A 25,235-nucleotide genomic window follows, 5' to 3' on the forward strand; every position below is an offset into this window, starting at 1 on the left:
GTCTCGGCGCTTATTGTCGTGTTTCGTTGTAAAACCAAACCCAACATTCAAACAAATATTTCTGGATTCGAGGCAATTATAGCACTAAATGTGGAAGCTTTCTGCTTTCGAAGGAGAAAGCTGCATTTCCGACTTTGGAAAACTGTGCGCAATGCGATGGCCTATTAAAGAACTTGGTTTGTGTTTACCGGGCAACGAAACTTCTTTTTCTTAGTCACAAGACGCTTCGTTCGTCGTTCGCGTTTCCACACGTCTCTCGGTTTCCTAATATAGCTGTCACTTTTTACAGCGTTTCAATTCTTTCCTTTAACATCTAAATCTACTGCTGAGCAGCTGGACAGAGAAAAATATCTGAGGCAGACCTTAATATTGTATTCAAATACTGCGCGTACAAACTTAAACTAGACACTGCACATTACTTAATATCTTTCTTTATATTTTAGTGTGCCTTGATGTTACTGTGCGAATGCGTCGAATGCGTTCATCGTGTTCCTCTGAAGTAAGATATACTTGATATAGCGAAAGAAAACTATCCATTCGTTATGAGGAGACAGCGTATAAACGTGTTTTGTTTCAGTTATCTTTTTTTCGTAAAGCTTGTGAAAGCAGGCTGTACCTGTTTCAGGTATGCAAACTCAGACTGCGTATAACGCATTCCGCTTTGGCGTGTTATTAACGCGTCATTCACAAAGCAAGGTCAAGGAGTCTGTCTATTAAATTTCCTTAAATATCAATGGACTGAGGTCCATGTAAACTTATCCGCGCGAATAACATAATTCAGCAAACGAAACAAAATACAGTATATTTACGGTGCACACTTACAAACCCAGCTGCGTCCATTTAAGTACTGTAAAGTTCGGTACGTTTGGCATCAAGCCCTCAAAATTGCAATACTTGTGGAGAGAATTTACTTGAAAGAATGCAGAGAGGTCACCCTGAGATAGCGCGCTCTAGCTTGCTACTCTGCACAGGGGGAGGGGGAACGGGGACAGAAAGGTGCGACGAGGAATGATTATGATGACATAGAAGGAGCGATGCACAACGGTGAAAGCAACTTCAACATTCTGTTGATAAAAATTCAGAAATGTCATCCATGCAGTCACTGCTCGTTTCCATTTCAGAAATGTCATCCATATCTTGTCTGTAGTCACTAGTTCAAGTGAACCTTCAAACAAAGGCGCTAAGACGAATCTGGTGTGCGGGCCTCCCCTGCGTGAGCAGCACCGGCGCCAAGCAAAAGCTTTACAGCATAGGAAGAGCTGCGATAATGGGCTCGAGCACGTAGAGCATCTGCAGGGTACTTTTATAGGGGTTCCTAAAGGCAAAGTGCAAGAAAACCGAATGGTATACTTCACTGTACCCGAAAGGAACAGCTTGCTTTAGACGATCTCACTTCTCGAAGAATTCAACGAGTCCTCTTTCTTTCTTTCTTTCTTTCTTTCTTTCTTTCTCTCTCTCTCTCTCATTGCAATTAAAAAAATATGGGGTATTACGTGTCAAAACAACGATCTGATTATGAGACACGCCGTAGTAGAGGGTACCGAAAATTTCGACCACCTGGGGTTCTTTAACGTGCACCTAAAGCTAAGTACACGGGTGTTTTCGCATTTCGCCCCCATCGAAATGTGGCCTCCGTGGCCGGGATTCGATCCTGCGACCTCGTTCTTAGCAGTACGACACTATAGCCACCAAGCAACCACGGCAGGGTATTTTTTGCAATCAAGGCGGTCCCATATAACAATGCTGTAAGGCAAATTAAGCGCACTTTCAAGTCACTATATGTAAGCGACACTCTACTTCATTTCTTTCCGTTCGCGTGTTATTTGGGCGTCATGTCACACAGTGTAGGCTGTAGACATCATTTCAATTGTGCACAATGTACAAGTGAATCATAACACACAGTCAGAGCAAACAGCTGTCCGCAGGACGAAGTGTATATTATAGAGGATGCAGTTCATGTATGTTTTTGCATTCTTTGTCACGCTTCTCGCACATACGCCCCATCTATCTATCTATCTATCTATCTATCTATCTATCTATCTATCTATCTATCTATCTATCTATCTATCTATCTATCTATCTATCTATCTATCTATCTATCTATCTATCTGTCTATCTATCTATCTATCTATCTATCTATCTATCTATCTATCTATCTATCTATCTATCTATCTATCTATCTATCTATCTATCTATCTATCTATCTATCTGCCGATCTATCTATCTATCTGCCGATCTATCCATATGTCTGCCTGCCGATCTATCCATATGTCTGTCTCCATGTCTGTCTGTCTGCCTGCCGATCTATCCATATGTCTGTCTGTCCGTCCGTCCGTCCGTCCGTCCGTCCGTCCGTCCGTCCGTCCGTCCGTCCGTCTGTCTGTCTGTCTGTCTGTCTGTCTGTCTGTCTGTCTGTCTGTCTGTCTGTCTCCATTCACTCAAGCACGTCTTAAAGCGGTGAAGTAGCCGGCAGCTGCATCTTCTGCGCAATCAACTGCTCTATTCAAAGAAATATTTCTCTACTTTTCTCTCGAGCATGTTTGCGATGGCACATTCAAAAGCAAATGCAGGCCTGGTAAGAAGAGGGCAGACACTCGTAATGACGAGTGAGCCGAAAAGCTTAGGGAAGACGCTCAAATAAGGGACGCGTCGAATTCCCAGGGCTAATCGAAGCACATTCATTCCCTCCCTATCCTCTTCTTCTTCTCCATAACGTGTTTGAAAAACTTTAGTGGTAGTAGCCGCTACCTCGGTTGCAGCCGCCCGCCCGGATAAGGAGGGAGTCGTCGAGGACGAGAGTAGTGGGGGTTCATGTTTGCTCGATGGACACCGTCCACCTGGGACCTGTTCGTCAACAACCTCGTTGCCGTCGACACGTGGTGTGCATGGAAAACGAATGGTCGTGCGCTTCGAGCTTTCTCGCAGATGCGCCTCGTGCACAAAATTCTGCTACAAGGTTAGCTGTAGACAGGTATGTAGTTGCACGCGTTCGTAGAAAAATGACAACAAAACAAAAGACGAAGGATAAGAAACGTAATGACGTTTTAACGTGCGATATATAACACAATAATAAAAAGAAGGGGTTAAAAATAAGAAGCAATGCTAAGCGCATTAATTTTTGCACTGTGTTGTGCGGTATCTGTTGGAGTGAAAATTTTGCAGATGTGGTCGCGCAATCTCCTCTTGAAAGAGATAGAGAAAAAAAAGAAAACTGTCTGAGCATTAGTAAGAGCTAAGCAGCAGGAATCTCCATTTAAGGTCTCGAATTCACGCTATCAAAGTTCGCCCATAATCCTTCTTCGAAGTGGCAAATCAGTTCTGCCGAAGCCCTCAAGGTGGAGAAAGGTTCGTTAAAGAGAGGATTCTCCGGTACCGGATTTTTAACATGAAACTGCAAAGAAAGTGCAGGCGTGTTTTTCGCAATTAAAGCTTAGAAGTTGAAAAAAGAACGTCTGAATTCAGTAATCGAACCAGAGCGCAATGAGCGTCCCGGGCGGTCACTCTACCACGTGAATTACCGGGGGGTTAGCAGATCGCAGAGCTGAGCCAAATAATTTGAGGAGCCACTGAATTATGACTATTGCGAAGTTAAACAATCGGTATTTGAAAAACGGCATTGGCCTATATGACGTGAATTCCTCAAAGTCGAATCAAGTCTCTCATAAGCCCGCCGCGTCATTCTTTTGCTGATCGGCAAAAAGTGAGTGGCTGTTTTTATAATAACTTCGTCATTCCCTCCGACGAGACGTAAAAGCCACACACGAGGGCAGACACACCACCGAAAGTATCAAGCATCCGTCGCTCAAAAAAAAAAAAAAAAAAACGCCATTTCAGCCCACCCATCTCTCAACAAAGTGTCCAGAGAAAAACAAAAACAAAAGAAACGATTCCGAGAAGTAAGCGGAAACAGCTTCTATAAAGGTGAGAACGCGACCTACATACGAATCAACCTTTTGAGAAACTGGGGCTGCTGGCGTCTGTCGAGAAAAGATTCCGGACCCTGGTTCTGGCTATCTCAGGATCCGCGAAGTCGTCTCCTTTCTTCTCCAATTGTTTCTTTTGGTTCGGACGCTATTCTGCGCCTTGGTGAGCGCACTTGGCCGAACAACGCCGGGCCTTTTGTCTTGAGCGCGGCAGCTCAGTTCTTTGCCAATCAATCGCCTCCGAGACTCGTGCGTGGTGCCCTCGACGAGGTTCTCTCTTCCGCTGATCCAACACGACCTGAGAGCCAATGGCAAATTCCATTATACTCGCCTCCCTCCTTGCTTCTCTCCTCTTAAGGCCGCCGTCGGCTCCGTTCGATTGAAAAGAAATTTCTCGTTCCTTGAAGACCCTCTTCCCGGCCGTTATGTGAGAGCCACCTCTCCGAACGTTCTAAAAAGAGAAAGAACACGGGGTTTCTCGCTGCCTCGTCCGCCCCTTTGGACCCATAACTTGTGTTGCACGGTGTCTCCCGGTTTCTTGTGTGTTTTGCCATCGGAGGAGGTAATAAAGGCTGATTTACTTTCATTTGAGACCTGTGCTTCTGATTGAGCCGGCGCTTTCGCTACATCGACTCAACACGGGCGTATACGCAGAGAAATCCGGGTCTTCACTCTATAGACACTTTCGACTGCGGACCCAAGGCTGTCGGGACTCATCCTCTCTGTTCTCATTGCTTTCTTCGAGTATGATTTCAGTGTGTCTTTGCCTTCGGCCAGTACAGCTGACAGACAGGCAGGTGCGCCTGAGTGGCTGGTTTGGTGAGGTTTCCTTTATTCGATAAAGCAGCAAGACTTTGCCGAACGTTCCGAGCAACTTCGTTGCCGCGATTGATATAGTAGGCTACACGCCTAATGCGATCTCAAATTTGCTTCTTTAACCGACGGTGAGTACACAGAAAGATGCCCGAGCACACTGTTGTTATCGGTCAGTAGCTTCACGGTTATAACCGATATCGAGAAATGGGCAATACAGGGATTTTTCCGGCAAGACTTTATGCCCCGTGAACAAAATGGGATGCCACTCCTACAGCTTGGAAGCAGGAGAAAGGGGGGATTAAGTTGCCGATTACTAATTTAAGTGCGTTCGGTTTGACGTCTTCTGGGCACCGTTATCTCTCAAAGATTGAGCCGCGCGCAGGGCGAACGAAAGTGCGAGTTAAACTTACTCTCACGATAAGCTGCAAATGGCATACTGGGCGGGCCTGATGACTTGGCATGCCTCTCAACTTTTGGGTGGCAGACAAGATGATGCGCACCATGAACACACACACACACACACACACACACACACACACACACACACACACACACACACACACACACACACACACACACACACACACACACACACACACACACACACACACACACACACACACACACACACGCACGCACGCACACACACACACGCACGCACGCACCAAGACGCACAAAGATACTACGTACACCCACCAACTTGCAGCTCTCAGCAAAACTAGAAGTGCCTTCTCTTCACACGCCTGGAACATGTAGTTCGGTCCACCTTAAAAACAAACACCGAAACGGTAATATAGCGAACGTAACAGCGACACTTATTTAACTGTACAGTACACAGGGCGGCTCTCGTAATGAATCGTGAGGCAGACTTGCGGACATCTGCGCACGCGAGCGATACCTGTATGCCTTAACGTTATACCTCAGCCGCGATCGATGGCTATAGGCTCAAAATGGGTGCTCCCTTTAAGGGTTAACCGTGTGCTATGTCCCGCAAGTCGAGGCACGAGTCTCGGTGTGTATCGGGGCTATCCTTGGCTACGCGTCTCTCTGTCAAGCATATAGCTGCAGTCGCACACGACACTTTGAAGCACGTGCACTGACAATTATGCTTGCCTCAAAGCCGGTTTCTCTTAGAGCCAAGCGACATTGTTGCATCGCAAGCTATGTGTAGATCTGACGTTTCTAAGCCGTAATGAGGCAGAGAAGGGAAGCGGGAAATTAGTTTCGACACCTTATTGTAAATGGCTCAAAACGTACAGGACGACGAGAAAAGTCGGGTAAACGAATGCGCATTTCTGTGTCGCGATTCTTCAGAGTCCTGTGCATTTTGTGTCCTTTACGATTGCGTAGTTCCTAAGGCACTCCGTTGAAAAGGTTTCTGTCAGAGCTTAACGTCTGAGTGAGCTCGTTCGCAATTATAATATGTTAGGCGAAAGACGCTTCTTTGAGAGTGTGTGTGTATGCGTGTCCGTGTATGTTTGTGCGAGTGTCACTATCTTTCTCTTCGAAGTGACAGATGTGTTGTGCCGGTCCATTCGTTACTTTAGAAAAAGCACGAACGATCAGCTCCTGCGTACATGGACGACGCCGTGCGGCTGTTGCGGGGTTCGAGATCACGAGCTCAAGTTTACGCGCAGCCGCACAGATGAGCTTGGTTGAGCAGTTACTTTCGGGAACATTTTCTGCGTGAAAACGGCCCATATGCGAGAAGATAAGTTGGAATATATTGGTGCTCCGGTTTGCAAGATATGGACGTACCAGAGTTGAAATTACGGAGCCAAATCCACCCCTCCCGCCAAAAAAAGAAAAATAAAAGCTTCGCTTTTGCTTTATGTTCTAACAAATAACTTATAATGGTAAAATTATCGAAACTATTGTTTTGAAAGAATGCTATATTAGTGTAAACTGATTTAGGTGTTTCTCTTTAGCGCCCTAACTCTTGTCTGTATCATTTTTTCTTTGCTTCTTTTTCCTAGCTCGTCATATTTCCTTTTACTTCGAACATTTTGCATAACGAATACTCGACATATTGTGCCGCACTTCCAGAATTTCTATTGAATGTTCTAAACCAATTTATATGAATAAAAAGTATTGAACACGAAAATAGAGCACTTTGTACGAGAGGAAGTTCCCGAAGCTCGGGAACTCTCAGTAGCGCGGAAAAATACGTTAATTAACCCCGTCAAGATGCTCGACACCGGGCACTGAATAGCACAATAAGGCTAATTTTATTTATGGAAGTTTCACTAGTCATATTTCTGCGCCGATAAAAGGAAGGTGTTTTGAGGTTATAACATGTGTAAAAAAGTTGTTTTGTGTCATGCCTTCAGATGTAATTTGGTGCTTGTTTGCTTTATGGAAAAAAGGGAAACAATGCACTGAATGCCACGACATAGTGAAACCCTACTGAGGAAGCAGGACCAAAGTTATTTACTTAGGAGTAAAAGGAAAAGCAATGGCTAATACGAAAGTAACAATCGCGATCCGCTTCATCTATAGGACTGCCTTCACTGCTTTATATATGAAAATGCAGAGAAGATGCACTGCGGGGGAACACAGGAAACATAGCTCTGCTTTTCCCCCTTTACTAAGGAGAGGCACAGGGAAGTTCAGCCCATAGGTGCCCCTTGCGTATGCCACCACCCGGAAGAGCAGAAAGGCAGTTCTGTAGATTAGTGCATATTGCTACGTCGATTTGTTGCAATTGAAGTACTTGTGCAAAATGCTTGCGCACAAAGATGACTGCTGTCATTTGCACCATCTCGTGTCACTGAAGTCGACAGAAGTCCCTGGTCGAAGACCTCACGGAGCTACTGTAGTTTTGATGTGCACCTCCACACAGTGATAATACTCTTCGTCCTCAGGCCACCTCGTCACCCTCACCTTCGCCATTGCCACACCAAGGAGAAAAATAAGATGTTTCCACAACCGTCTCCACTGGGATTTCAAATCCATCCAATGACGCAATGTGCATTCGGGAGTCGAGCGCGCTATCCCCCCGAGCTACTGCATTTTCTCTATTTCTTTCCCCTTTGTTCTCTTTTTTACTGACCAAACAGTTTTACAATACTAAAATCCAGCCTTTCTTGTGGCTGACTCGTATTAAAACTTCCTACAGCACTATCAAATCGTCAAACAAGGTGTTTCGCTCTGGCGGGTCGGGTTTATTCCCGAATACCACTTTAAAACGAACCCCATTCTCAGTAAATTACCGCGCAGCAACACTGTCAGGCAACCATAGTGCAAGATTTCGCGCCCCACACATTCTCTGAGGCCAGTGAGATAGATTCGTGAATGTATTTCGGAGGCCAGGACTAGCAAAGCTGTGGTGGAGAAGATGACATTATGGGCATCGCGTAGAAATTCTTCTTGACAAGATGGAGGTGTCGCGCAATTCTTTGCCCTCGTGCTCGTCAAAACAACGACGGTGGCAAAAAGGAGGCGTACAAGACGATGACTATGATAAGCCTCACAGATGGCACATGCTCACAATTGAAGATGCGCCGAGACTAATGTTGATGGGGGAAAACAACGTCAAAATCATCGAGAACGATAATGCGAACCGCCAGACGTAGCAGCGAAACCACCACGTAGTTTACATCGTACTTAGCAGTATGCACAGGCGCTAAGTGCCCTATTTAGTAGTACTGCAAGTGTACGCAGTATATGAAATCACTCAAGCCTCGTAGGTCGCATTGTGCCATTTCGCTTGCGACATCAGTTGTAGCAGAAGTTTTGGCCTCAGAATCTGTGTCAAGCTCCCAGACGGGCCCTTCAAAACGAGTTATCGAACGTAAGGATAATGAAGCCTTTTACACAGCAATTGACATGGCTCCCCACATTGCGGCCTAAATACTAATTCACAGGAAAACTGATTTTTAACAACAAGAAACCATGTAAGGAGGCCTCAAATTTGAAGGTCTTCTCAAATGCCATGCGCTGCACTCACGTCGGGCAGATAAGTGCTTAGACGTTGTCCCGTGGAACACCGGAAACAAAGAAATGCGATTGTTTTGCAGAAAACATACCAAAATAAATATGATGTATCAATTTTGTCTAAACCAATTAAATAGCAATATGTTAAGCCAGCGCGATGAAAAAAGCCAGATAGATAGCGCAAGCGTTTGGGAAGACAACTGCGAATAAAACGCCCTTTAAAGTTATACACTTCAACTAAATATAAGTGGCCTGCTTAGACCGGGGATGTCTGAGAGTGTGAAAGTCTGCTCGAGTATACGCATTTTTGATTTTACACAATGCATTACTGTGCAATACGCGAAAGAAGCTCTGTACAACACCAAGAAGAACAGGTCAGACCTTACCTGATCCACAGTACTCTTTTTGTAATATCAGGCAAGTCTAATTATTTTCAAACGTTATAATAAATACGCTTCTGAAAAGGCTTTTATAAATTTTTACACGACCGCATCATTCTCCCCTGGAAGAGCACCCTATTTTATCGCAGGGCTCTTGTGTATTTCGACATAGCAGGTGAACGCATTAATTTTGAATAAGCAGGCAGCCAACACAAACAAACAAATATGGTGCAGGTCTTCACGGTGGGCGAATGCTACTGTCTTAGTGAACGGGTTCAGAGCCAGAAAGAAAGCTGGTACTTATTTTCTTATTCACGTGAAATGCGTTAGGAACACTGCTCAGCTGATCTTGTGCATCGTGTTTCTTGTTCATCTCATCGTGTGTCGTTGTTCTTATTTACGTTTAGCAAACCGCAGAAGATCGACGTCAAAACCTGGCGCCTGCATGACGGGAGTCATCGCCTGATTAACGGCACCCAAACAACTAGCGCCATCGCATGCTAAAGTTTGTAGACAATTGTTCTGCCGTCGGCAGCGCGTCAATTTAAAACTATTCGCACCTACTAGAATCAAAGACTCCCACTAAATGAAAAGATTTCCCGATACTAGCTATTCTGAGACACAACTCTCCTAACCGACTGAATTAAACCCAAAATGTGTACCTCTGTTAGGTTGAAGTCCTTAACGTCCAGGAAAATGTTTCCTCCTCTTTCCACGCACCACGGTTGACTCCACGGGATTACGGATAGTATGCCTAACAGTCTAACTGGGGAGGGTTAACTGAAAGTGTTGCTTTTGTTCTCTTTTGTGGCAGCGTTCATTCTCACGAGTGTGTCACACCCATAAGTATAGGAGGTATGCACATGACGTCATCCGCTAGGAGCGCTAGCGGCATCCGCGGAGGCCGCCATAACTGCGGTCGCAAGTTCGCGCTGCCTACGCGAGCAGGCCTGCGTCGCCGTCGCCAAGTGGCCCACCGATACGCACGAACCGTCAAACGACCTTTTCAATGTGCCTTTCTGACTTGGCTATCGAGTAGTACGTCTTAGGTCAACGATAGGCCAAAGCACGTACGTGCGTGGGTTGAGTGAACCAGAAAAATCACGTTATGAAAACGAAGTGTGCTCGTGTGACTGTGTCGACCAGCTCGAACTCAAAGATCATCAACTTCGGCGCGATGTCGGACTACTGCCTCGCGTGGACGTCGCAGACATCAAGGATTACACTGCGAATGCAACGAGCTTCGCGACCCGCGAGCAATCGAAATCCTACAAGTCGATGGAAGGCCACAATAATCTGGCGAGCGGCTGGGTGCAGCAGCCGCGCGTCAAAGTGCTCGCGTAACGTGATCGCCTTCATTACGGAATTTACACCGCGTTGGCCACTTGCGTCGTCAAAGGATAGCGTTAAATTTGCTTCAGTGAAAAAAAAAAAGACTCCCCCCCCCCCCCCCCCGTCCAAGAACTAAACACTGACTTTACGCAGCCTTCGAAATTTTTATGTTACGTCACTTATTCTGGTCTTGCCAAAACAGTCTTTTTTTTTTTTTGCCCTCCCAGGTTTGTCAATCACAATCGTTCGATGAAAAGCCACTCGCCCCCCCCCCCCCCCCAACATGGCTTCTCGCAAAATAAATGGCGAGGTGCTGGCGGCACACTGCACCTGCAAGGCAGGCCTGGCAGAGGCGTGCTCGCACATAGCTGCTGTGGTCTTTTACATTAAGGTTGCAGTTAAGAAGAGAAATGACCATGTCTCGAGAGGAACCCAATCTGGACAACATATTCCTATCACCGAGTTTCTTTCTTGTGTGACTGCTGCATCCGAACATAGTACAGTTCACCGCGACACCGCAGCTCAGTTGACGCACGGCCACGCCTGAGCGTAGTCTGTCCGGATACGTAAACATTGTACGTAGACCTGTTCGTAGACGTAGGACAGCACTGCGCTCGAGACACTGAAACGTCCTGCTTATATATCAGCGACTGGATAAGAAAACAAGGCGAACGGCGGGCCTAAACATAGGGATCATATGTTTGCGCGAGTAAGACCGCTGCCATTTTTTTCGATGCTCCCCGACCGTCAATATGGCGCGGCTGCCCCAGCGACACTGTCGCCGCCTCGCGGGTCGAGCTCAATGCATACCTCCTATAGGCGTTGGTGCGATTGGGAAGATTACGATGGCCGTAAATCGGCATTTGCTAAAGCATTTGCAGCGCGGTCGCGCACCCAGGCGACAGAGCTTGGAGTGTGCTCATGGTTTCCAAGATTTGCGGCGCTCGCTCGCCAACTCGAAGCTCTCGGAGGCTGCGGCGAAGAGTTAGTATCGAGCACTTCCAGCAACAGGCGGCGCTACAAACGGTCGCCAGTTTCATCGACGAAAAATTCGGCGCACCGTTCCAGTGGCATACCAACTATTTTTCGCGTGGGGGCGCATGCAAGCCTCTCCCTTTCACGTTTTCTCTCTCTCTCTCTCTCTCTCTCTATATATATATATATATATATATATATATATATATATATATACACTCCTGCAAGAATATACCTCCTCCATGTTATACAAGACGGGACGCTTGCTCCAGGATGCCGATTGTTCCGCTACCCCGTCGACGAGCCGGCTGTTGCGGGCGCCATCGCTTGCGTTTTCTCTCAGTTGCTTCAACTTGGCAACGGGCTACACCGCGCCCCTTCATTACGAGCCCTCATTGACCGTCTGAAGTCAACACCTGGCGACGCCTCTCCGAATGTTTCTCCTCAAGGAGGGGACATTATACCGCCGCAGTTTCGATCCACACGGCCTTGACCTTATGGTCGTCATTCCATCACACTTGCGTTCGACTGTCCTCCACCAACCTTACGACGCTCCCTTGGCTGGAAACTTGGGGCGTCTCGCGCAAATACGACCGTGTACGCCGTCGATTCTTTCGGCCACGTCTCGCCCGCTCCATGCGGCGCTACGCTGCCGCTTGTGATCCCTCCAAGCGCCGGAAGAAGCCCTCCACACTTCCAGCTGGATTTCTCCAGCAGATCGACATCCCACCCGAACCCTTTTTCCGTGTTGGTCTAGACCTTCTTGGAGCATTTCCTCTCTCGGGGTCCGGAAATAAATGGGCCGCCGTCGCTACTGATTATGCTACGCGGTACGCGAACACCAGAGCCCTCCCGACAAGTTGTGCTACCAGTTAGTGCACGGTGCTCCGCGCCAATTACTCCCTGACCGTGGCCGCAACTTTCTTTCTGCAGTCGTCGAGGACATTCTCCGCTCCTGCTCGACAAAGCACAAGTTCAGCACGTCCTCCCACCCACAGACCAACGGCCTCACGGAGCGCCTAAACCGGACCATCGACATGCTTTCGAAGTACGTTGCGACCGACCACTACGACTGGGATCTTACCATACCACTTACCATAAGTGACGTTCGCGTATAATTCATCGCGTCATGGTACCGCCGGCTAGTCACCATTTTATCTCCTATATGGCCGGAAACCCGCGTTGCCCTTGGACACTTTGCTGCCCTAGCTCGGCCACTCGTTCCGCCACTGAATACGCCCGCGACGCGATCGCACGCGCCGACCACTCGCGCCACCTCGCCCGCACCCGTCTCGAGGCCTCACAGGAACATCAGAGACGCCTCTATGATTGCCACCATAGCGACGGGCGCTTTTCTCCGGGTTCTCTGGTGCTTCTCTGGTCACCCATTCGACGTGTGGGCCTTTCCGAAAAGCTATACTGTCGCTCTACGCTGGCCCATAACGTGTGCTGCAACAAGTGACCGATGTCACGTATGAAATCATCGCCGCCGATCTCTCAGTGTCATCGTCAGCTGCAAGTGACATCGTTCACGTGGCGAGACTAAAGCCATACCACACACCTCTCACAGCGGATGTGTAGATTAAGCACCGGGACAGTGCATCTTCTGCCGGGGGTGATGATACGGAACAGCCGCCACAGTGTGGCTGCACTGAGGAGGAAGACGACGACGCGTGCCCGCTTGATGTAGCGTCGCCATTTTGGCCCCTCCGTTAGCTCCCGCGTAAATAAATTGTAAATAGCATTGGGCATCAGCTACACGTAACAATATATATATATATATATATATATATATATATATATATATATATATATATATATATATATATATATATATATATATATATATACTTGTCGGGCCATCCTCTGCAAGGACAAACACAGATCTCCGTGAGAGATAGCTCCTGATTCAACTACAGACGTGGCCTCCAAGTTCTGCAACCTCAAGAGCTTAGAGAATAGCTTGATGGATTACGTTGTCGTAGGCACCTTTTACATGTTAGAAGAGTGCCACAGAGAGGCGCTTCATAGTTTTTTTTTACCCGCCTTGGTTGCTCTGTGGCTATGGTGTTGGGCTGCTGAGCACGAGGTCGCGGGATCGAATCCCGGCCACGGCGGCCGCATTTCGATGGGGGTGAAATGTGAAAACACCGGTGTACTTAGATTTAGGTGCACGTTAAAGAATCCCAGGTGGTTGAAATTTCCGGAGTCCTCCACTACGGCGTGCCTCATAACCAGAAAGTGGTTTTGGCGCGTAAAACCCCATAATTTAATTTTAATTTAACTCCTGCGGGGACGGTAGAGTATCCGCCTCCCGTGCAAGATGACCGCGGTTCAAATCCCGGTGCCGCGCAATTCTCCACCGGAAAATACAAAAAAACCGTGTGTTGAGAAAATTGCACAAACAGGACTGGAGTGCGGCCTGATCCCGGTGACCACAACCGGTAACGCACTCTCTCACCAGAGCAGGATTGGCCACCCTGGTGCAGTACTTGGCCACAACCTCCTATATGAATACAACAATCAAACCCCGGCCCTCAGTCCCCAGCAGCCGCGAAGCAACTGACCACGGCGGCGGTCAGATCTGTGACGCAGCAGAGGGTGCTAAGAATACCTGGCTCCGGACAGGCTGCCATTGGAATCTGAACCTGGCAACGTTTAACGTTAGAACGTTATCTAGTGAGGCGAGTGTAGCAGTGTTATTGGAGGAATTAGAGGGTAGTAAATGGGATATAATAGGGCTCAGTGAGGTTAGGAGGACGAAAGAAGCATATACAGTGCTAAAAAGCGGGCACGTACTGTGCTACCGGGGCTTAGCGGAGAGACGAGAACTAGGAGTCGGATTCCTGATTAATAAGGAAATAGCTGGTAACATACAGGAATTCTATAGCATTACCGAGAGGGTGGCAGGTCTTGTTGTGAAATTTAATAAGAGGTACAAATAGAAGGTAGTACAAGTCTATGCCCCTACATGCAGTCATGATGACCAGGAAGTCGAAAGCTTTTATGAAGACGTGGAATCGGCGATGGGTAAAGTCAAAACAAAATACACTATACTGATGGGCGACTTCAATGCCAGGGTAGGCAAGAAGCAGGCTGGAGACAAGTCAGTGGGGGAATATGGCATAGGCTCTAGGAATAGCAGAGGAGAGTTATTAGTAGAGTTTGCAGAACAGAATAATATGCGGATAATGAATACCTCTTTCCGCAAGCGGGTTAGACGAAAGTGGACGTGGAGGAGCCCGAATGGTGAGACTAGAAATGAAATCGACTTCGTACTCTGCGCGAACCCTGGCATCATACAATATGTAGACGTGCTCGGCAAGGTACGCTGCAGTGACCATAGGATGGTAAGAACTCGAATTAGCCTTGACTTGAGGAGGGAACGGAAGAAACTGGTACACAAGAAGCCAATCAATGAGTTAGCGGTAAGAGGGAAACTAGAGAAATTCCGGATCAAGCTACAGAACAGGTATTCGGCTTTAACTCAGGAAGAGGACCTTAGTGTTGATGCAATGAACGACAATCTTATGGGCATCATTAAGGAGTGCGCAATAGAAGTCGGTGGTAACGCCGTTAGACAGGAAACCAGTAAGCTATCGCAGGAGACGAAAGATCTGATCAATAAAAGCCAATGTATGAAAGTCTCTAACCCTACAGCTAAAATAGAACTGGCAGAACTTTCTAAGTTAATCAACAAGCGTAAGACAGCGGACATAAGGAACTATAATATCGATAGAATTGAACAGACTCTCAGGAACGGAGGAAGCCTAAAAGCAGTGAAGAAGAAACTAGGAATAGGCAAGAATCAGATGTGTGCGTTAAGAGACAAAGCCGGCAAAATCGTTACTAATATGGATGAGATAGTTCAAGTGGCTTAGGAGTTCTATCGAGATTTATACAGTACCAGTGGCACCCACGACGATAGTGGAAGAGAGAATAGCCTAGAGGAATTCGAAATCCCACAGGTAACGCCAGAAGAAATAAAGAAAGCCTTAGGAGCTATGCAAAGGGGGAAGGCAGCTAGGGAGGATCAGGTAACAGCAGATTTGTTGAAGGATGGTGGGAACACTGTCCTAGAAAGATTGGCCGCCCTATATACACAATGCCTCATGACCTCGAACGTACCGGAATCTTGGAAGAACGCTAACATAATCCTAATCCATAAGAAAGGGGACGCCAAAGACTTGAAAAATTATTGACCGATCAGCTTACTATCCGTTGCCTACAAACTATTTACTAAGGTAATCGCAAATAGAATCAGGAACACCTTAGACTTCTGTCAAGCAAAGGACCAGGCAGGATTCCGTAAAGGCTACTCAACAATAGATCTTATTCACACTATCAATCAGGTGATAGAGAAATGTGCGGAATATAACCAACCCTTATATATAGCTTTCATTGATTACGAGAAAGCGGTTGATTCTGTCGAAACCTCAGCAGTCATAGAGGCATTACGGAATCAGGGTGTAGACGAGCCGTATGTAAAAATACTGAAAGATATCTATAGCGGCTCCACAGCCACCGTAGTCCTCCATAAAGCAAGCAACAAAATCCCAATAAAGAAAGGCGTCAGGCAGGGAGATACGATATCTCCAATGCTATTCACAGCGTGTTTACAGGGGGTATTCAGAGACCTGGATTGGGAAGAATTGGGGATAAAAGTTAATGGAGAATACCTTAGTAACTTGCGATTCGCTGATGATATTGCCTTGCTTAGTAACTCAGGGGACCAACTGCAATGCATGCTCACTGACCTGGAGAGGCAAATCAGAAGGGTGGGTCTAAAAATGAATCTGCAAAAAACTTAAGTAATGTTTAACAATCTCGGAAGAGAACAGCAGTTTACAATAGGTAGCGAGGCACTGGAAGTGGTAAGGGAGTACATCTACTTAGGACAGGTAGTGACCACGGATCCGGATCATGAGACTGAAATAACCAGAAGAATAAGAATGGGCTGGGGTGCGTTTGGCAGGCATTCTCAAATCATGAACAGCAGGTTGCCACTATCCCTATGCCACTAGCCGTGGGCCTACGATCCTACATTATGGATAGCGCGCATTGATATGGTCTTCTTGGTGACCCCACGCACAGTGTTCCCGTAGTGACGCCTCCCGCCCCAGTGGTTGAAGCAGCCAGTGCAGCTCCATCATCTTCGAAGGCCCTGTAGACGCCAATCCCGCAGGGCCCTAAGATCAAACAAACCGCAAGGCCCGAGATACATGTTTCGGCGCCCAACTCTCGGTCCTCCAGCGCATCAGAGAGAGCGATGGAGGTCGACCCAAGAACTCCGGTGTCATCGATGCCGAAGGACAAGCGCTCTCTCGAGCGCGGAAGGAGGGACAAAGTCCCAATAACCACCTTAACTAAGAAAGCGATAACCTAAAGTTTACCTAAAGCCTTCTTTAGAACTATGTCACCTGACATCTTTCTTATCTCCTATTCACTCGCTAATGCCATTTTTTACCTTTCAGTTTCATAATGGCTTTTATTATCCAGTGGAATTGCAGAGGTCTCTTACACAACTTGGGTGACATCGAAAACAAGTTAATAAACTTCTCTCCTGTAGACCTGTGCTTACAGGAAACAAACCTAGGTGAAAAACACAAGAACAGATTAAAAGGTTTAACTTTTGTACGGCGCGACCATACTCAGGCGAACCGGCTGTCAGGTGGCGTAGCCGTTGTTCTTCCAGGTGGTATAGAAGCCAGAGAAGTTCCCATTATATTCACATAGAAGCCGTTGCTGCTACCATTTTCGCTCACAAAACCGTCAACATTTGTTCAGTATACATTCCGCCGCATTCACATTTTACTGTAAGAGATCTAGAGTTAATTTTAGACCAGCTACCTGAACCATTTTTAATAGGCGGGTATTTTAACGCACATAACACGTTATGGGGTAGTAAAACAACTGACACCAGGGGTCCAACACTTGAAGATTTTATCCTAACAGGTGACATATGCCTTTTAAACAGCTGTGCGGCAACTTACTACTTCCCAAGGACAGTATCTATGAGCTGCTTAGATCTGCCACTGTGCTCTCCATCTCTTTGGCGATTTTTAATGGAGTGTTATTGACAACCCTTATGGTAGTGACCACATGCCTGCTATTATTAAAAGAGTATCTCCTTTTCCTACGATACAATTAAGACCACCCCGTAGGAAACCACCTAGCAGACTGGCCTCTCTTTACTTAAAAGGCCACTCTGGATAACATATCAGAAGAGTTAACCAAAGACGAAGTGAATGACAAGATTACCGCCTGCATACTTGCTGCAGCAAAGCAGACAATCCCACAATCCTCTCGCTTCCCGAGAAAAAAATCTGAAACCCGGTGAACGAAGGAATGTACACAAACAAGAAAACTACAAAACAAAGCGTGGGGTATCTTTCGGCGATACTCAACAGCAGAAAATTTACTCTCTTACAAAAAATCAAAAGCGAAAGCCAGGTACCCACGCAGACAAGCCGAAAAGCAGTCCTGGAAAAATTATGTCTCATCTATAAATAGCTCAATAACATCCAAACGAATGTGGGATCAGCTTCGTAAGTTTGGAGGCGACTACGCTTCTTACACTATCCCCATACTCTTACCTCCAGGCACACAAACAAATATAGACAAAGAAGCAGACATATTAGGGCAACATTTCCATAATGTATCAAGCTCAGAAAACTATTCAGCTGCATTTCTTAAACATAAACAATTAGCAGAAAAACTAAAACTAAAGCTTCCGACCACAGGAAGTTCAGAAAGACTGTATAATGCCGCTTTAACACTTCCAGAAATCAACAGAGTACTCACTACTGGCAAAAAAAAAAAAAAACAACAGCACCCCGTCCGGACAGGGTACATTACGCAATGCTAGCTCGCCTATCCCCTAAAGCAGTTGAAACCTTCCTTCATTTCTTCAACATAATCTGGAAAACGGGAAAAATTCCCAAAGAGTGGAAGAAAGCCATCATAATCCCTTTCTTGAAAGCTGGAAAACCTCCCACAAGAGCAACCAGCAATAGACCCATAACACTCACAAGTTGTCTTGCAAAGTCCTATGAAGCCATCATAAACATAATGTTGACATACGTCCTTGAAACAGAGAAGCTGCTAGATAACCATCAGTGTGGGTTCAAGAAAGGTTGCTCCACAAAAGGTCACCTAGTCCGGCTAGAAGACGAGATACGTGCGGCCTTTCTGCACAAGCAATACTGTCTCACTGTTTTCTTTGACCTAGAAAAAGCATACGACACAACATGGAGGTTTGGTATTCTAAGGGACTTCGCGGATTCAGGGATCCGCGGTAGAATGCTCAGATGTCTTGCCGATTTTATGTCCGACCGAACATTTCAAGTTCGTTTAGGAACGATGCTGCCACGCGTATTCATCCAGCAAAATGGCGCGCCCCATGGATGTTTATTAAGCACGACACTGTTTGTGGTGAAAATGAACTCAGTCAGTAATGTAATTCCATCCTCTGTAATGCACTCATTATATGTTGATGATCTACAAATCGCATGTCGTGCATCGAACTTGGCAACCTGCGAACGAAAAATTCAAATTACGTTAAAGAAACTCACGCAATGGGCATCTGAAAACGGTTTTCGCTTCTCAACGGAAAAAAATTATTAGGGTTGTCTTTTCACAAAAAAGAGGCCTACAACCACATCCCATTCTTAAGCTTCAAGAAGCCACGCTACTGGTAAAACAAGAACACAAGTTTCTGGGTGTTCAATTTGATAAAAAGTTAAACTTTCTGGCACACATGAATAGCCTTAAAATTGAAGCGAAAAATGCTCTTAACGTCCTTTCCAGGAAGTGCTGGGGTTTTGACCGTAAATGCCTGCTACGCATCTACCGCACTTTGGTGCGTAGCATATTAGACTACGGCAGCATAATATAAGGTTCAGCCAGACTATCTTACGTCTGATGACTTGATCCAGTTCATAACCTAGGACTACGACTGGCATGCGGTGCTTACAGAACATCACCTATGCAGAGTTTACACGTTGAATATAATGAGCCTCCTTTACAACATCGCAGAGCGCTACTAACTTTTTTTCTACATACTCAGAATCCAGTCCTCGCCACAACACATATGCTACAACATCTTCACACAATGCAACTCACTATTACACTACACAAATAAACCGAACATGATTAGACCTCCTTTTCTACTATACGAGGAATACTGTTGTGATTAAGACATTCCAAATGAGCTGCTTCAGGTTGCTAAACGGCAACGACGACTATCCCTTGGTGCGAGTTCATGCAGTTATGTGATTGGGCATTGGTACCTCTAAAGAAAAATGACACCCCGCACGAACACATCATACAAGAATTCCGCGCCCTTCAAGACAAATATAAAAATTACACGGAATATTACACTGATGGCTCTATAACAAAAAAAAAATACGTGGGCGTGGGGGCCGTGAAAAAAACTGGGAAAGTATTCGTTTGCCACAGTACGCCTCCGTCTACACAGCTGAAGTCTATGCAATATAGAATGCGGTTAAAAAGATCATCGCTGAAAAACACGAAAACGCAATCGTATGCACTGATTCATTAAGCACGTTGAAAGCTCTTCACATAAAATCTGAATGTGAACCGCTGATAGGGGATATTTTAAACATCGTAACATTAAACAAGTACGGCAGGTCAATTAGGTTTTGCTGGCTACCGAGCCATTTTGGTATACCGGGTAATGAAGCAGCGGATAGGTGTGCATCGATGGCAGTGCAAAAATACATAACAAACACAGCGCTTCCATATCAGAATATTATCACTGCGATTAGGAAAGCCTTGATGTCAAAATGGCAACAAGAATGGGACCACTGTACAAGTAACAAGCTACATAATACGAAAGCGTAATTAGTGAGTGGAAGGTTTGCACTCGTCGGCAACGGTTCTATGAGGTGATCCTGCGTCGACTTCGGATTGGACACACACATCTAACACACAACTTTTTCCTCTGGAAAGAAAGCCCGCCGACTTGCGAAGGATGGAATGAACCTCTTACAGTAATACCTATCCTTACAACATGTCCGCACCTTGAAACACAGCGACGGAAGCTTTTACACAACCTGTATAATTTACATATACCTTTACACCCTGCCCTATTACTGGCAGATGACCCACTACTGCCACTTACTAACCTGTTCCGCTTTTCAGAGATAACTGGTTATCTACACGAACCATAATGCAATGCAGGTTTACCTGCTCTAACATTGCGTTTGCTTTTGTCTTGTGAGTGGTGCAGCATGGCCTTAGTTGCCTTTGTGCCAATAAACCCAAATTAACTAACTAATATGGTCTTCTTGTTAGAAGTTCAGAGTATACTACTAGCGCGAGACACAAGACAACAAAGTGGACGAGAAGCGTGTCTTTTAGAATGCTATGTTACATTGTACAGGTTTCTACAAAAGTCACGGTACCTGCTCAAAACATTTGATGCGCCAGCTTTTGCGCCTTTAGAAATATTCAGAGAGGACTCCCATATATATATTCGCAGCACACGCACGGCGATGGACGAATCAGGCTAGCGCTAAGGTTGCATTTCACAACACAATTCTCATTCCACGTCCAGTAATCACACAGATCATTTACGGCTTCGTTCAGGGGCACATGCGGGCTTTCGGGTTGGTGCTTGTTGTTGCGTTTGGCGCAAGAATATGCCTAGGTGCAGGTACCGCATATGCGCAATCACGAGAAATATACACACATTATTTCTCCAGAAGGTGACGCCGAACACGGGTAGCGCGAGTATCTTGTTGGGCTGACACGACGACTTCGTGGCAGCCGAATGCCGAATACTGTATATATGCGGTGAGGGTAGCTATATATGAACTCGTCAATGAAAAAGAAATTATGGGGTTTTACGTGCCAAAACCACTTTCTGATTATGAGGCACGCCGTAGTGGGGGACTCCGGAAATTTCGACCACCTGGGGTTCTTTAACGTGCACCTAAATCTAAGTACACGGGTGTTTTCGCATTTCGCCCCCATCGAAATGCGGCCGCCGTGGCCGGGATTCGATCCCGCGATCTCGTGCTCAGCAGCCTAACACCATAGCCACTGAGCAACCACGGCGGGTTGACTTGTCAATAGGTCATCTTGTAGATTGTTGTAGCGCAGGCAGAACGAAACTGTCATAGAAGGCAGATGAGACAATAAACAGTGCCGAAACATCTGCGAACAGCTGTTTACGTGCGCCATGTCACACTGAACTTCAGAAACCGCTGTTACACTCTACCGCTGTTGTGCACTCCAAAACAAGCCTTAACACGTTTTGAAATTACTAAACGTGCATATTATTTGCTCCAAATGAAGAAAAGTCAATAATATTACAATATAAAAGTTTTATTCATTACAATAAAATAATTATGCAGCGTGTGCCACGAAACCTGATAATAAGCAACCCTGGGCGTCGCATCATCGCATTGTTGAAATCGCAATTACGTAAAATGGGCCCTATAAATATCGCATTGCGACGCGTGCGACTGCACCGATTTTCGTCGTTCCAGTCGCAGCATGTGAAACAGCCTTAACTGGCTCGATATTTCTGTGTGCCGATCGTGCATTGTAGCACTTCGCAGGTCGTTCGGTCGCTCAGCATGGATCGAGAACGAAATTCCCCTGCTTGTATCGAGGGCAAAAAGATATCACGAAAGTGACACTAGACTCTCTTGTCCCATTCGGAGGGACGACTTGAGCGATAATGTCTGTGCCTGCCTATGGTCGACAATGTGTTGGCGAACTTTATTTACACGTGAGCAAGTGGGGATCTGTTGCAAGGTAAATATACCTGGTAGCGAAGCTTCCATAGGAGCCCATACGTTCAAAACATGGCGGTCCATCGGGGGTTCATGGGGCTTAGCGCCATCTGTATGTGGTGGGAACACTTCCGGCGGAAGAAAAAATAATGTGACGCCATGTCCGTTAAAAACAGAAGTGACGTCATTTTGTTTTGTTGTCTTTCCTTTGAAGCTATATATTCAAATGTACCGTCATTCGACTTGATGGACGTTTCGAGCTTACAGCGTGGAAAGCGATGCAGAAAAAGCCCAGCCGTACAGGTGTCGAAATCGCACCCCTGCACAGAACATACTTTCTTTGGAGGCCGACGAAAGCCTTAGGTGGTAGAGTGCTGATCCTGTAGTCGGACGCCAAGCTCGTCGGCCGGCGCAGTCGCACGAAAACAACTGCACAATTATCTGGCGGTCGTAACTCACTACTTTTGACTGAACAGATAAAGAAGCGATGAAGCTACCCGCGTCACCAAATTCAGACAAACTTCGACAAGCAAGAAAGCACAAACTGTGAGGGGGGGCGTATTTTAACAGGTGAACATTACGAGTGCGCCTTTCTGCCCATTTCAAGACGTGCATTGCATTGCGAGTGATAGTGACGAAAACGCCCCCTGCAGCGATGGGCGCTGAAAAGAAATGCATTTATTAATAGTAATAAAATTGAACTTGTATTTTCTTAACCCGTCACGAATATATAAAATTGACTAGGAATTTTATTTTCGTTGAATGAATCTAACTGTGTCTCGTTTGAATGAAAAAACGCTTTTTTCTTTCCCAATGTTTGTTCCCTCCAAACATAGTCGCGCTTCTCATAACCCCCCATGCTGATGTCGGTGACAATCTGCACTGAACCGCTTTTCGCCCGAAGCTTCGCGACCTATTTGAATCGACCTTGTCTGTTGCGGGAGAGAAACGTGCGCATAACTGCTAGTGCTTATCTTCCTCTTTCGCTTGCGAAAATTAGCGCAGTTTCCTGTTTCTTCTTTCGGTGGAGGAAACCTGCAGCAACCCACGGCAAATGATAAGGCACAGCCGCTTTGTGGCTGTGCGTTAGTGGCCGATAGCCACGAGGGCAAAGTTGGCGTCGGCGAGACAACGGACGTCAGCGTCAGGTTTCATGGTTGACTGGCAATACAGCATACGCCGTTCCTGCAGTGTTAAATTTTTCTTCGCGGTATTTTAGCTCTTTTATTTGTGCAGCGCACGCTGGGAATTTCAGGCGCCGCCACGACATCTGCTGAGGATACAAAGCTGCGGATACAAAGCAGCAGTCTAGCAAAGCAGGCTTCCGCACGGAAGGTGAGCATACTATGCAGCCGGCGTGTGTGTCTTGGATATTCAGCAATGCATTATGGTGCAGTAGGACTCTTCTACACGTTATCGGTACACTAAGCAACTTTCATGTAGAAAGCTATTCTCGGTTTTGTTTAATTTGCAGTTGGTAAAGACCAAGTGCAACGCAATCTTACGTAGGCAAAATGGCCTATAAATGCTTAGCTTATACACTACCAATGTAATCACGGTAAAGCAGTAGGGTCGGTAACTGCCTAATTTTCTTATTAGCTGCCTTTAAATAGTGCCGAAGTATACGACGCACGAGTAATCACTCGAGAAATCTAGATGCGTAAATCCCTAATCAACTAAATTTGTTTACTTAACTTTCTAACACATAACGTGATAGCGCATATCGTAATTTAGGAATTGAAGGCAGCGATTTTCCGAGGCAAGCTCACTTGGAACGAAATTTAAAATTATAGCACCACTATTTAGATAAGCAGTGGGAAATGTTCGACAGAATGCACTGACGTGTAGTTTTAAACTATTCCGATCTCAGTGGCTATGGTGTTAGACTGCTGAGCACGAGGTCGCGGGATCGAATCCCGGCCATGGTGACCGCATTTCGATGGAGGCGAAATGCAAAAACACCCGTGTACTTAGATTTAGGTGCACGTTAAAGATCCCCAGGTGGTCGAAATTTCTCAAGTCCTCCACTACGGCGTGCCTCAAAAGCAGAAAGTGGTTTTGGCACGTAAAACCCTATAACTTAATTTTAAGCTATTCCGATAGCAATTGTACGGACAGTCGAAGTGCCTTCGCGCCAACACCGGCACCCACGCTGTCCCGGTATCGACGGCCGAGTGGTGAAGGTCGCGTGATCTGCTGCGGTTGCGAAGGGGGCCGCAAGAGTCATGTGATGGCGATACCTGAAGGGGAGAAGGCTGTGGCCTTGTTAGGTACTAGTGTTAGGCTACGTTCAGACTGCACACAGGCTCGTATAGTGCGCAGATAATTAAAAAAAGTTTCCGTTTAGCGACCACAGCTGTTCTACGCAATACGCAAGGGCGCTGCGTCTGCAAGTAAGTTGTTTCGCCAGACCGATTTTCGCATGCGTCGCGCTACGGACAACTCACGAGAAGAGTTTTACCTTGATACAAAGTGTCTCTCAGCGCCATCTCTATGCAGTGTTATCGAAAGTGTTATTGGAACCGTTTCCTATCAATATAAGGCTATCCGGTAGATACAGGCACTGCACTTTCAGAATAAGTTTAAATTTTCGTACTCCGGCGATGTCTTGACTTTTGACGGAACATTTTGCGAAATAATGTGGGTATGTTGTGGCAGAAAGAGCCGTGGCTGTCACCTTTTGCCGCGCTCTAGAAAAAAGTTTCCCGCTCATGATTCCGCTATACTAGCATCAAAATTTTGTAATGAAATGACTCCCAGTGCATCACGAATTAAGTTATATTGCCCGCTTTGCCGTCCAACTGTGCTGAGCCATGATGTTAACCGAAGATGACGTCACCTGTTCACTAGAGCTTTCTTTTGGAGTCCGAGTCGTTTCATTCCATTAAAGTGTATTTCTGGAGGTCCGATGCATGTGAAACATGTGGACCTAGCTTTTGCAACCGGTTTCCAAGAGTTTCGGTAAAGCTCCTCTCGTAAAATTCCGGCAAGGGGCGCTGCCGGTGTCACTGCACAGTTATCGAAAGTCGCTCCCATGGTGTCGTCCCGCGCGGCTGCGTCGCGAGAAAAGCGTCCTGCTCGAAACTGTGGTGCACCCGCACTTGACT

General features: G+C 46.3%; 1 protein-coding gene across 4 annotated transcripts in view; it reads left to right on the top strand.

Moving 5' to 3' along the window:
* Positions 1-23,230: 23,230 nt before the first annotated feature.
* The window catches only part of LOC142575893 (uncharacterized), a 59,779-nt gene continuing 57,774 nt past the window's right edge, over positions 23,231-25,235 (top strand). For 2 of the 4 annotated variants that reach the window (XM_075685671.1, XM_075685669.1), the window contains exon 1: positions 23,232-23,463. The gene's annotated coding sequence lies outside the window, so the exon portion shown is untranslated. Of the gene's footprint in view, positions 23,464-24,375; positions 24,522-25,235 lie in introns of those variants that run through there. The other 2 variants (XM_075685672.1, XM_075685670.1) reach the window with 2 other exon arrangements.

The sequence above is a fragment of the Dermacentor variabilis genome, chromosome 3 (assembly GCF_050947875.1).
Source record: "Dermacentor variabilis isolate Ectoservices chromosome 3, ASM5094787v1, whole genome shotgun sequence".
Lineage (NCBI taxonomy): Eukaryota > Metazoa > Arthropoda > Arachnida > Ixodida > Ixodidae > Dermacentor > Dermacentor variabilis.